This window comes from Brassica napus, chromosome C8, assembly GCF_020379485.1.
Source record: "Brassica napus cultivar Da-Ae chromosome C8, Da-Ae, whole genome shotgun sequence".
Classification (NCBI taxonomy): domain Eukaryota; kingdom Viridiplantae; phylum Streptophyta; class Magnoliopsida; order Brassicales; family Brassicaceae; genus Brassica; species Brassica napus.
Window position 1 is genome coordinate 31,606,119 of NC_063451.1, and position 13,258 is coordinate 31,619,376.

General features: G+C 33.3%; 1 long non-coding RNA gene and 1 other non-coding gene across 2 annotated transcripts; both read left to right on the plus strand.

Annotated features, from left to right (window-relative positions):
* Window positions 1–1,236: 1,236 nt before the first annotated feature.
* LOC125592092 lies at window positions 1,237–1,343 on the plus strand. Its single transcript, XR_007327942.1, has one exon. It is a non-coding gene; the product is annotated as a small nucleolar RNA R71 (small nucleolar RNA).
* A 4,317-nt stretch (window positions 1,344–5,660) lies between these two features.
* Window positions 5,661–8,456, plus strand: LOC125591767. Its single transcript, XR_007327877.1, has 3 exons — window positions 5,661–6,264; window positions 6,334–6,507; window positions 8,139–8,456. It is a non-coding gene; the product is annotated as an uncharacterized LOC125591767 (long non-coding RNA).
* Window positions 8,457–13,258: the final 4,802 nt, after the last annotated feature.

Genomic DNA, 13,258 nt, shown 5'->3' on the forward strand with positions numbered 1-13,258 from the left:
CACTCATGGGTAAGAATCATCATGCTTTCCATCTCCTTTTTCTTTGCAGCTACAACATCTTTCAGGAACTTATTGTATTGAGGAATCAACATGAAAGCATCGATGATGGGCATTGCAACCTGAGCTTCACTCATTTGCTTCTCAAACAGAGCCTTGTACTTCTCTAGCAGCTGCCTCTTGAATCTACCAGGAAATAGTAGTTTGGGTTCATAGGGAGGAAGAACAAAAGAATTCTCACTTGCTGGAGCAACAACTTCACCATCTTTCACTGTTTTCTTTTCTTCCCCAACCTTTTCTTTACCTTTAGCTTCCATAATCTTCCCCAAAATCTCATCATTGGTCTTCTCATCAACAATTACCACATCATCATCTAAGTTGATGGCCACCTCCTCACCTAGTTTCTCAACATCCCTGGTGAGGGTTGTAGGAGGTAACTGCTTACCACTCCTAAGGATGATAGCTTTGGCCTCCTTGGGGTTTTGGTCAGATTTTCCAGGTAGATATCCTTGCTGGCGATTCTGGTGAGTGTTCATGGAAGCAAACTGATTCTCTAAATTCTTGACTGTAGAAGCAAGATGTGAGAATTTGTTGTTGAATTCATTGTAGTTCCCATCAATCTTTGAATGAAGGTTCTTCAACTCATAACCAACATGCTTCTCACTTCTAGTCTGAGACTCCAAGATTTGTTTCAGCAAGGTATCAGTGCTGCTCTCTTGAAGAGCAGAGGAACCAGACAAGGGGTTTTACTGAGGCTGATAGCTGCCTTGCTGGTTGTTTCTAGGCGGATAACCACTCTGTTGGTTGTTGGGGTAGGATTTCTGTTGGTAGTTGTTGTACTGAAAGTTGGGCTCTTTTTTGTACCAGCTACCATTGTTGTTGATGAAACATAGCTCTTCCTGACCTTCCAAACCCTCAACCTCATGGACAACAGGTGGATCGTCCTGCTTGGAGTTACCAACAAACTTCAGCTGCTCTTGGGTGGCTTTTTCAGCAATGAGTAGGTCGATCTTGTCTTCCAAAGCTTTGATCTCTTTCCTCGTCTGCTTATCATCACCCCTACTGCCTCTGTCATGATCTGCACTGTAGACTGCATCACTCTTCACCATGTTGTCAACCAGCTCTTCTGCATCATCTTCAGTTCTTCCCAAGAAGAACCCATTGCTAACTGTATTCAATCTGGCTTTGTACTTAAGAAGGGCACCTCTGTAGAAGGTACTGAGCAAGCTCTCCTTAGAGAAACCATGATGTGGGCATTTGGTTTGATAGGCTTTGAATCTCTCCCAGGCTTCACTGAATCCTTCCAAGTTCTTCTGTTGGAAACTGGAGATCTCATTTCTCAGCTTAGCAGTTCTTGAGGATGAGAAGAATTTCTCTAAGAATGCTCTCTTGCACTCATCCCAAGTAGTGATAGAGTCGCTGGGTAGAGACTTCTCCCACTGACGTGCCTTATCCCCCAAAGAGAAAGGGAATAACTTCAGCTTCAAGGCATCCTCAGACACACCATTGGTTTTTAACAACCCACAGTAGCTGTCGAACCTATCCAAGTGATCAAATGGGTCCTCTAGAGCCAAGCCATGATGCTTGTTGTTCTCGATCACATTGAGGAGTCCTGACTTGACCTAAAAGTTGTTGGCTGCCACAGCCGATGCTCGGATTCCCAGTTTATGACCATGAATGTTGGGCCGGTCATAAGTACCAATGGGTCGAGCTGCCCGCGGTTGGTGTTCTGTCCCTTGCGGTTGATCTGCCATATCAATATCCAATCTCTGCCAGTGGGCTTGTTGTTCTTCTTCTCTTCTAGCTCTAGCACACTCCCTCTCGAAAGCTCTGATGTCTGCTACTATTGGAACTAGGTTTGATGGACCCCTGCTCCTCAAGTTCATACACCTGAAAGTGAAAGGTAGGTGAAGAAGAAGAATCAGTAACAAAAAAAAAATGACTTAGTCTCAAGCAAGTGACTAAATCTCAATGTTTAAATCTACTCAGAATTTGGTAACGGCGCCAATTTGATATTAGGGGTTTTCAAGGCTCCTAAGAAAAATGTTGTAATATAAATGATTGTCGAACCAATTCTAAGGGATTTCAAAGCAATGAGAATGCAAGTACTCACTTAATCTAAGTGCAACCGATAATTTAAGAGGTTTCCAAACTAATGATTAATGATAAATGAAACAACTTTCTTTACTAAGGGAAAAGAGAACTCATGGGCATAGGGATTAGACCTTGGGTGATCAAGTTTCGAACTAAGGATGGCAAACGATCAATCAAACTATCAACCTTAAGCTTAGACACCATCTTAAACAAACTCTATGTCTAGATGAATGTTCATTTACTAACATATCTCAAACATCAAATGTCTTTGGTTGAATAATATGAAAGCAATCATTACTAACAAGTCTATTGTCTATCTTAACACCTTTAAAAACAAATGTCTTTGGTAAAGTATGTTAAAAGCTTAGGAGAGTTGTCTCAGACATTTCATCAAACACCTTGTGGGTGGAAAATGTCTAAAGATCAACTTTTGAGTGGCCAACTCATAAGATGCATTATGAATACTCTACTAGCAAGGAACAAGAATGATCTACACTAAAACATCCTAGAACAAACCTAATCACCCTTAATCTCCCTAACCCATGAATTCAAAAGGTGATTACTCACTACTCTTCATTATTCCTCTTAAACCCATATTGAGTTTCAGATTAATCATTTAGAGAAAATACAGATAATAGAATAGAAATCAACAGTAGAACATGTGATCAATGAATCAAAGAGATCAACTTTTCCAAGGTTTTTGGTGGTTTCCTTTATAACAAAAGATATCCAGCCCCTGATGGCTTACAAACGATACTTAAACATAGGTTTAAAAAGTAAACAACGTGCATAATGAAATGACCAAAAGGCCCTTGAGTAAACATGAATTCGATCAAACAATAGGCGCGCAGCGACTTCTAGTAGTCGCTCCGAGAGGTCGCTCCAGGCTTCGGGAGCGACCTGGAGGGGTCGCTGCAAAGACGTCGCTCCGGGCCCGTTTTCGTGTCTCCGAGCGATGAAAATGCGAGCGACTTCTCCGCGTCACTCTGGTAAGGTCGCTCCAGGCTTCGGGAGCGACCTTAGTGGGTCGCTCTGAGAGGTAGCTCCGGCTCCATTGTGTTGTCGTCACGCGATAGAAACGCGAGCGACCTCCGGGTGTCACTCTGGCCAAGTCGCTCTGGGCTTCGGGAGCGACCTGGAGTGGTCGCTCTGATAGGTCGATCCGGGTCAGTTTTCGGCTTCCACCGGGATGAAATGGCGAGCGACTCCTCCGCATCGCTCTGGTAAGGTCGCTCTGATAAGGCAGGTCAGAGCGACTTGACGGTGTCGCTCTGGGAAGTCGCTCCCAACGCTCTGCTCGTCCAATGATCATCTTTACACCTCTTTCGAGCTCTAAACACACCCAAATGTCTCCGAGAACTCTATGTGGTATACTCCAATACCTGATAAAGATTCATGTATGCGAAATGCAACCTAAACATGGCTAAATCCTAGTCTATATGATCAAAATGCACATGGGTGAATGAATAAAACAATGGAAATATGCAAGATATCAAAGAACAAGAACAAAAATTAAAAAAAAAATATTACTAGTTCATTTCTAAATGCATTTACAAGTTTTTACCTAAAACGATTTTGAATTTTCCAATAAGCTCAAGACACACACTGATTTACCGATCTACCCTTTCACGTTTACACAACCTAAAAATCTTTTAACAAAACTTTTTATCTTTTAATTTTTGCTTTCTTACAAAAACCTAAAAATTCTTGAGAAAATTGCCAAAACGGAACAAAAATTTAGGATGGTTGTCCCCTTAGTATAATACCATCACTAAGTTGTCTATATACTATAATATTTTTTATAATGCCAAAACTAACCGTTCATTAATCAAATTAAATATATATTAAAACCATTTTTAAAAGTTTAATGAAAAAGATAAAAATAAAATGTTTTTGAAAAGCAAAAGAAATAAAAAAAATTTAAAAAAGGAACAAAAGATACTGAAGTACGGAACCAAATATCCGTACTAACCCTAATCTTCTTCCATATCAAAATCCTCCACAACCATTCTTTTAAAATCTTCTAATGTAGAACTTGATTCCAATAACAGTAGCCTACCCCCTTTGTCATCAGCCGAAAAAACTCATCCAGTGGTTGAACCAAATTCCCAAACACCACATGTTGTATAAATATGCATCATAGAACAAGAGTTTGTGAAAATCACAAGACAAATTATAGAGAAATCATATATTGACGAAGAAGAAAAGAAAAAATTGTTTTTTTATATTTTGGCAAAGCAAATCGATCAAAACACGTTTTAGGAAGTTATAATATTTTTAGAATATTTTCTTAACAGAAACTTCCTTAATTTTCGAAAAAACAGGTTTTCTTATCCGTAGAAGGCACCTTCTACAATGAGTAGAACCATGACAAAAATCTTAAATGCAATTTCTACCTCATGTAGACGTACGTGTTGTACTTAGATTTCACATTCCCAAAATTTTAGATACTTCATAAAAGTAGAAACTGAATTTGAGAGAAAAGTAGATATTTTTACCATTAGTAGAATTCGCATTCCTCATATTTAGAATTTTAATTAAAAGTAGATTTTTCGTTCTAAAAAAGGTAGATGGACTTGTTTATTCAGGAATTCGTTTTCTACTAACTCATTTTCCGTAGAAGACGAGTTATACTTTTAGTAGAGCAAAATTTAAAATTTTTATTTATCAAGTTTTTCAACCAAAAAAATATATGTGTTTGTGTATATCGGTGTTTTATTAATTGTTTATATTTTTAGTAATTTTTTTGATTCATTAAACTATTTATTTTATTAAATTTCAGAAAGGAAAAGGGTAAAAGGGAGACAAAATGGACAAAATTGGTTTTATACCAAAGGGACAACCATGCTAAATTTTTGTTCCGTTTTGGCAATTTTCCCAAAATTCTTTTGCTGAAATTCTTCTTTTACCGATTTTTTTTTTATTGTGTTAAACACATACAATGTTTTGCAGACCTATTTAACTCAATAGGTTCGTAGTTAACCCTCCACAAAAAGAGATATAACTAATTTGTGAAAATTCTTTTTCATTTTCTCTACAAAAAATTAAGAAATTTTTTCATTAGAGAAAATGAAACTCCTTCAAATTCTAACACCCTTTCGAAATACATTTTTCTTCACAAACCCTCTCTAGGTTGTCTTTATCATTTAGTCTTCATACTTTAACTCCACCTAATAAGCACTTTCACAGCTTTGATTCCTGTATCATTTCTATTATTATTTCATATAATACTTCACAACTGGTACATAAACACCTCAAAGAATTTTATTCTTCAGCTTCACCGTATATACACAAGAGAATCTCTTCTGAAATAAAAAAATTGTGAGGGGCATTATAATGTGATAAGTCAATGCAAAGCAACCCACTTGACCGAGTAAACTAAAACATGACACCACTAAAACACAAAACGCACAAATAACAAACTATATGTCGTCCCTATCTTCATTTTCTCTCTTTGATCTCAACCTCTTTTTTTTCTTTTAGGTGTGGCCTGGTCTCTACCATATCCTCCAAGACTTCAACTACATCGTAAGGTACGTGTTTAATAAAGATACAAACTCATTCTATTATAATCTATTCTTCGTGAGAGTCAATAATACTTCTTCCAATTCATTACTTTCAGCAATCTATCAAAATATCGTTTGTTCTTGTATGGTAAATGTACTGGTCTAAAACAGCCCTATTCAAAAGCTCTAAACATGTTTTTCACGGTCTCAATAAAATGCTGTCTACCGTAGTCTCTTGCTGGCTTCTTAACTTCTTCTCAACGTCGTTAAACGTGGCAAGTCCATTTAGAATATTGGTGAACTGCCCATATTTTATTTACTTTTTAGCAGTTGCTATTGTGAGTTTTTGTAGTAATATTTTATTATTGTTGAAATTAATAAAACTGGAAAAAAAAAAAATACAAAGTTAGCCCACATAAAGAACGCAATTCCAACCCAAATGACGGAGTAAACCTTAAGACGCGTCAAGCTAATACAAACACAAGTCGTTCACAGCGTCAACCCCACCTCTCCTCCAATCTTATATAAATGCTTGAAATGTAATCAGAGTGATTATCACTCTCTAGTATTAAGATGGCGGGCGCTATGCTCTCGTCCACAATTTTCTATATTCTTTTTATCATATTTTCACTGTATGTTGATGGTCATATGGAACACCGTAAATTAAGTGAGTCTTCAACCTCTATTAGATGTAGACTAACCATTTACTGTCTATAATGTCATGTGTAATGCGTAGGTGGAACAAAAGAGACGATGACCACGAGGAGGAACTTGGAAAGAAATGGGAATTCCGAAATTACAGCTTCACCGAGCTGGTCACACCACAGTGGACAAAAAAACACTCAACATAAGCCGTCCAAAATCCATCCCGATCAAGCAGCAAAAACAGCGACAAAAACAACAAGCTATGGTACTGTTCATTTGCTCATCCAATTACTGTATCTAAATGCAATATGTTAGATATTTTTTTGTTTGGTTAACTAGATACAGTATTGGATGCAGATCTAAAATGTATTAGAAAGGTAGATATCTTGAATCAGAGCCGGCCCTGGGCTAAAGCCCGTGAAGCTAGGGTTTTAGGCGCCAATATTCTGATATAAGTTAGGGGCGCCAAGTTATTGACAAAATTTTCTCATTGGCCTAGTGGTTGAAGCTATTGGTTTTCCCTTACGTGTGCAAGTTCGATTCTTAAGTTTTACCTTTTTTTAATATTCTTTTTCTAATATGTTAGAGAATCTGACAGATTTTGATTCCTTTATTGATAATCGTAGTTTCCATGTTTATATAATTTATTAAATGATTCTTTTATCGTAGTCATATAAACTAAAACAAACCAACTATAAACAAAAATCTAATATCCTTTTCTAAAGTCTACACTCATGTATTTTTTTTTCTTCTACTAATTATCGTATATTTTCACCCAATTACTTTTTTTGTATCTTTAAAAGCTAAAAATAAACATGAAATTTATTTTTGAATCCAAATACTCTCTCTTGGAACTTTGACAATTTGAAAGATTCATTAAATTTACAAACTAATTATATAAACCAGTTGCAAAATGATGTTCTCTACTGTTGTATTTACCCGATTATATATTTTTCATTTGAATTAATTATAACACTATTATCATTTTCATGCATTTTTTAGTAAGTGTTATTGAAAACAAAATAATAACTCAATTAAGTGGTTACAAGACGAATAAGTGGCTACAACCGAAGACAGTTGTAGAAATTATTATTTTTTATTTTAGATCAATCTATTAGTTTTTTGATGTAATTTCTGCATCATGAAAATACAAATTTTTGTTTGGTTTAGAAAGATAAAGTGAAAAAATTATTGTTTTTAGAGGGCATTATTTTGTTGGTTCGCTTTAGGCGCCACAACGCTTAGGACCGGCACTGTCTTGAATGCAATTGAAACTAAGAGTTTGAATGCATCTAAAATAAAAGTCTGAAATATTCTCTTTAACAATTATAAACTATTTATAATTTATATACTTTTTAGAAATCAAAACAAATAATAATTTTGTGCTGAAATTGCAGAATCATAATATATTCACTTAAATTGGATAATCATGTGGCAAATTTTAGCCAATTTCATCTTTTTCAACTTGTTAATAAGATTCAACACAGTTAAGTACATGTGTATTATCACAAAATTAAATAGCTTCATTGTGTCATTTTAACTGTTGTAATTTATAATGTTGAATTTGTGGAACTAAGATTATAATAATGAAATTTAGTTATTTGTGATGGTGTCATAAAATTAGAACATCTAAAGATGATGCGGCATAATGGGAACAAAGTTTATTTTAATATATATTTTTGTGAACATTTATTGTATTTTTAACTCTTTCTGTTTTAGGTTTTCACACAAATTAAAAAAATAGTTAAATATGCAGTTTCGTTTTTATTTAATTATTAATTTTTTATAGAATTTATTGTATGAATTAAGTAAAAAATGCATTAAAATCAATAAACAACACTTAATTTAAAGCGGAAAAGTATATATTAACTTTTCCTTCATTTTAATTTACCACAGTATATGCTAATACTCTGCCATGCATCGACGACAGCATGAAATGTACGCATGGATTCCCCTAGCTAAGGCCCACCCGGAACTTGTCAATGAACTGGTTATAACTTCGGGTTCGTAGGTTGTACGTTTTTGTGTGTTTTCTATTTATGTGGTTGTCTTTTATGAAAGCAATCTATTTATGTGGTGTTTCATTATTAACTGTGCAATAAGCAATTCTTGGAAACTGTATATATTGAGTTATCCTATCATATCCCTTGTACTGTTTTTTTTTTGGAGAAAATCCCTTGTAATTCTTCATTATAAATCTTTTATATAAGCACACACACAACGCACAGCGACACAGATCATATAATACAAAGCTATACCAATTTACCATTCTCATTTATTTGTGTATCCGCTGTGTCCAAATCCGGATCCAGACACGATCGAGAGTTTAATGCAATTTGTAGACACACGGCAAAGAGAAAAAATATTTAATATTTAAAGTAGGCTCCAAATGGTGACCAAGTGAATGGGTGGGAATAACTAATTCCTTAACATTCCTTATAATTTTCACCATTTACAAAGAATATTTGTTACTTATGATTCTTTAACATTCCTTAAGATTTAAGGAATAAAAGATTACAATTATTTCTTGACAAAATAGAAGAGGAATAGATTTTCCTTTTATTTTATTCCATTTTATTCTTTTTTTCCTATTCCTTTTATTCATTTTATGGTTACCAGTTAGAGCCGTAATTTTTTTTCTGTTCCCGATCTTGCCTATCCCTCATCAGCTTAGCTTTTTCATCGGTTCTTCTTCCTCCGCCCGACCCACTTTTTGATAGCGATGTCTCAACGCATACGGCAGAACCTCTATAAATTAATAATGTTGAGACTTTGAAATATAATTAATTTATAGAGATATTAATTTACAAAAGTTTATTTATTTAGATTTTTTATTTCAAGGTATATTTATTTTAAAATAAAAAAATATATTTTATTTTAGGGACTTATTGGCGAGATAGCCATATATGAATAAGTAAATATCCATGATTTTGACATAATTAAATATTAGGCTTTTTGCACCCAATCTAACCGGTTATACCCTTTCTAGCAACAAGTTTTCAATTGCATTGTCTAAAGTAAATGACGTGGTTGTTTTTTTGTGGCTTATTAACAATCACAGAACTGTACTGAAGGCGATCAGATATATTTAACACATATAATGAAAGAATATGCATCGACATTAGGGAATAATATTCTGTACTGAAGGCGATCAGATATATTTAACACATATAATGAAAGAATATGCATCGACATTAGGGAATAATATTTGTCTGTGTAACAGAACATACGTACAGGTAATGGATATTTGATGTTATTGTAATTGTTATTCCATATAGATAAATAGCATAGTTCATGTATTACAGGCCAAGATATATGTGCTGTAAGTACTCAATACTTCTCAAATGATAACCTCTGGAAACATGGTTATAACAGAGTAATCCATTGTATTTTATATAGAAAAGAAATTTTTATATTTCAAACATTACAATGATGAAGAACGATAGCGTATTCGGTACATATCATGCAATTTCATCTCAAGTAGAATAGTTTGTCAATCAATTCCATCTCAAATAGAATAGTTTGAACATATAATTTTTCATATTCTATTTCAAATAGATTATGCATAAAAGATCTAACACAGACCAGTTGTATTGACTAAACCCTAAACCCTAAACCCAAATATAATCTCTAAACCCAAATAGAATGGAACAAAATAAATAACACAATACATACTGGTAAAATTATAAAATGTATATAATTGCATGAAAATAAGTTAATGATGACCCTAACCATACCATCTCACCTTTTAAATATTAAATCCTAAACTCTAATCACTAAACCCTAACCCAAATATGAACTCTAAACCCACATATCAAAATCTAAAAAAAATACATAATATTATATATGTAATATTAAATTATACAATGTAGATCATAGTATGTTTTTTACAGATTCAAAAACATGTAGCCATAGTGAAAACTTAAGAAAATTACAAACTATATTTATAAACAAAATATATCACTTTTTAGTAACCGTCAAATAGAATGGAACATGATAAAATAGTATAGTAATAAAATATATCATATTACAAAATATGAAAATACATATTGTTTTACATTTCTATATGCATAAATAAATACATTGGTTTCGATTGTAGAGATAGAGGTGATCGCCACGGCACAAGTCTTGTCTCTCACCATAAGAGTCTTTGAAACTCTACAATTCTTCGCCATCAACATAGAAAATTTCATCAACAATCTCACAATTACTATACCATGCGGACATACATTTTTACTATTCCATTTATATACAACACCTTATGAACCTTAATTCTTAGAGGAGCCCCAAATTGAAAGAAAATAAGCAGGGACGAGAAGACGGTGAAGAGAATCAATGGAAAACAAGGAGAACTTACGGGAGTTTCAGAGATATGAGAAGAATCAAGTTGAAGAAGTTCGGTAGAAAGGGTGTGCTACTAACCGCCGCTTAAACCCTAACGGAGACCCCTAACGCCGAAAACGAGTGACAGTGGAGGACGAAGGAGATGACAATGGAGGACGAAGGAGATGGAAACTCTGTCGATTGCATGCAGAGTTGAGGCGTTGGAGGAATTCGGTGCCAGAGACCGTTCGACTGCTACAAATTTACCACAAAAGTTAACAGGGAAAGATGTGAATGACGGTGAGACACAAATTATTTCTGTAGGGATTTTCCTTAAAATATTTATTTAATTACAGCAGCAGGTTGGGCCGGTGATGTTTCAGGGGTATTAGCATATTAATATGTAATTGTAACAGTGTGTATAGAAACATTAGGCTAAATAGCTACTTTGTGAATTACCGTTTTTTCATGGTTATACGATCCTATTTCCTTTATTTTAGTGTATAGACATTAATTGTTATCTTTTGAAATTTGACATTTATATCAGTTTTATTTTATTATTTGATGTATATAACATATATTGCATAGAACTTAAATGTGGTTTTAGATATAATATTATTAAATCTCATCAAAACTATATTAAGTGTTTAAAAAATATAAAGAATTCATTGTGAATATAAAACAAAGAATATAACAATAGGTTCTTACTTTTATAAAATATGTATACATATAAATTATTAATTTATAATGGGACCATATATTTACATAGATTTTTTTTTAAAAAAATATTATCTTATTATTTTATCGATTTGTGTCAAATTTTGAACCAGTCTAAGTTGGGACCGGCGAAATTTATTAATTTATAGAGGTTCTACTGTATCTATCCGAATAAAGCTATTATTTTTGGGGTCTTGAACATCGAGACTCACGGTTGCATATCCCTCTTGATGTTCATGAACGCAACTACAGCGCGGTGGTATTAGTTTTCTGGAAATACATTTTGTAATGGCAACTAGTATTAATACAGGCAATTATAGACTTCTCTATATATAACAAAAAGATCATTGGCGCTTCACCTCAAGACTAACGGAACAACATTCGTGGCAAAGATCATACTAAAACGGGACGGATGAAGTAATCATAACACCTTTTCTGAAGAGCCTTTTGGTAAAGAACGTACTGGAAGAGAATCCCTCCATGTTTTGGCATCCATCATTCCAGCCTCCTAAAAGGCTAAAAAATGAAAAGTAATGAGACCAGTGTATATCTTCTTGGGTTTAAAAAGTGAAAAAACTTTGTAAACCTTTGAGTTCTTTTGCAACCTTGTCTTCTCTACAGGTGTTGCACCCGATTTGGAAAGCTGAACACAGTGAAAAGGCATAAGCAAGAGTTCACACACATTGCCTACATGTTTGGTTTGGTCATGAGAGAGAGAGATAGTACCTCCTTTTGTTTGTTCTCATGGTGTTGTTGCTTTTGACTTTTGAGTTCATAAGATGAAGAACGAATAGCGCGCACTAGAAACACTTCTGTTTTCCAGGCTACTTGATTTTGTAGGCCTATTGTTTAGGAAAAGAACTGAACATTAAAACTCAAACATGAGACGGTGAGTTTCCGTAAACCATAACACGTTCCTGCATTGGGTAAAATAAAATATAAACGGGCCATTATTTCCTTTTTACTGGGGCTTCTTTTCTTAAAATCAAAAACAACAAAGAACTATGACACACATTTATTTTGTACATCATATTTTCATCCCGCTTATAAACCGCATAAATAGTCTTTTAGAACAAAATTTAGATGTAATAAAAATGAAATAGATTTATTTTAACTTCTGTTTTTAATTTCTGATTTGTAGATGTATGATTTTTTATAATAAATAAGCTTAATTACTTTAACTTGAGCTAAATAAATATACATCGCCTAACGGAAACTAATGACTTATGGAAGCGGCATGACAATTTCATATAAGATGTACATTTTCTATTTTCCTAAACACACATTTTTGGTTGTTTCAAAAAGAGATTCTCTAGTATCAAAGCTCAATCATATGTTTTGGGAATAGTTCTCTAGCAGAAATAATTTGATTTCTCTGGTAAAAGTACATAGAGCATCTTCAATAAGTAAAAATTTCTTTAAAAATAAATAAATAAATATATAATTATATACATTTGTATTTTACTCTTAAAATAATTAATCAATTACTGTGATATGTGTAATTAGGAATGGTTTTCAGATACTCGTTGGGGTTCAAATAAGTTATTTTGGATTTTGGTTCTAATTTGTATCACATAAGAAGTCACATTCTAGTAAATTTGTAAGTACATTTCATATTCAGATATAATTTTGTTTTTAATTTTTATCACATCATAAGAGTCATAAAATAACCATATATTATTCGGTTTCGAATTATATGGTTTGGTTATACCCGAAGTAAAATCTATAATTTAAAAATAAAACATAAGAAATAAATATTTATTTATATAGAATTAGATATTTAAGGTACTTATTTAAATGTTAAATACTTATTTTAGATTTTATATCAAAATAAATATGAAATTGAGTATTTTGAGTACAATATTTATGTTTCAAATATTTATATTGCATATTAATTTAGACATTCAGATCGTTTTTTTAGATATTTTTTTGTTTTTTTCGGATTTTCCGTTCGGATTCGGTTAATAAAACTTAGG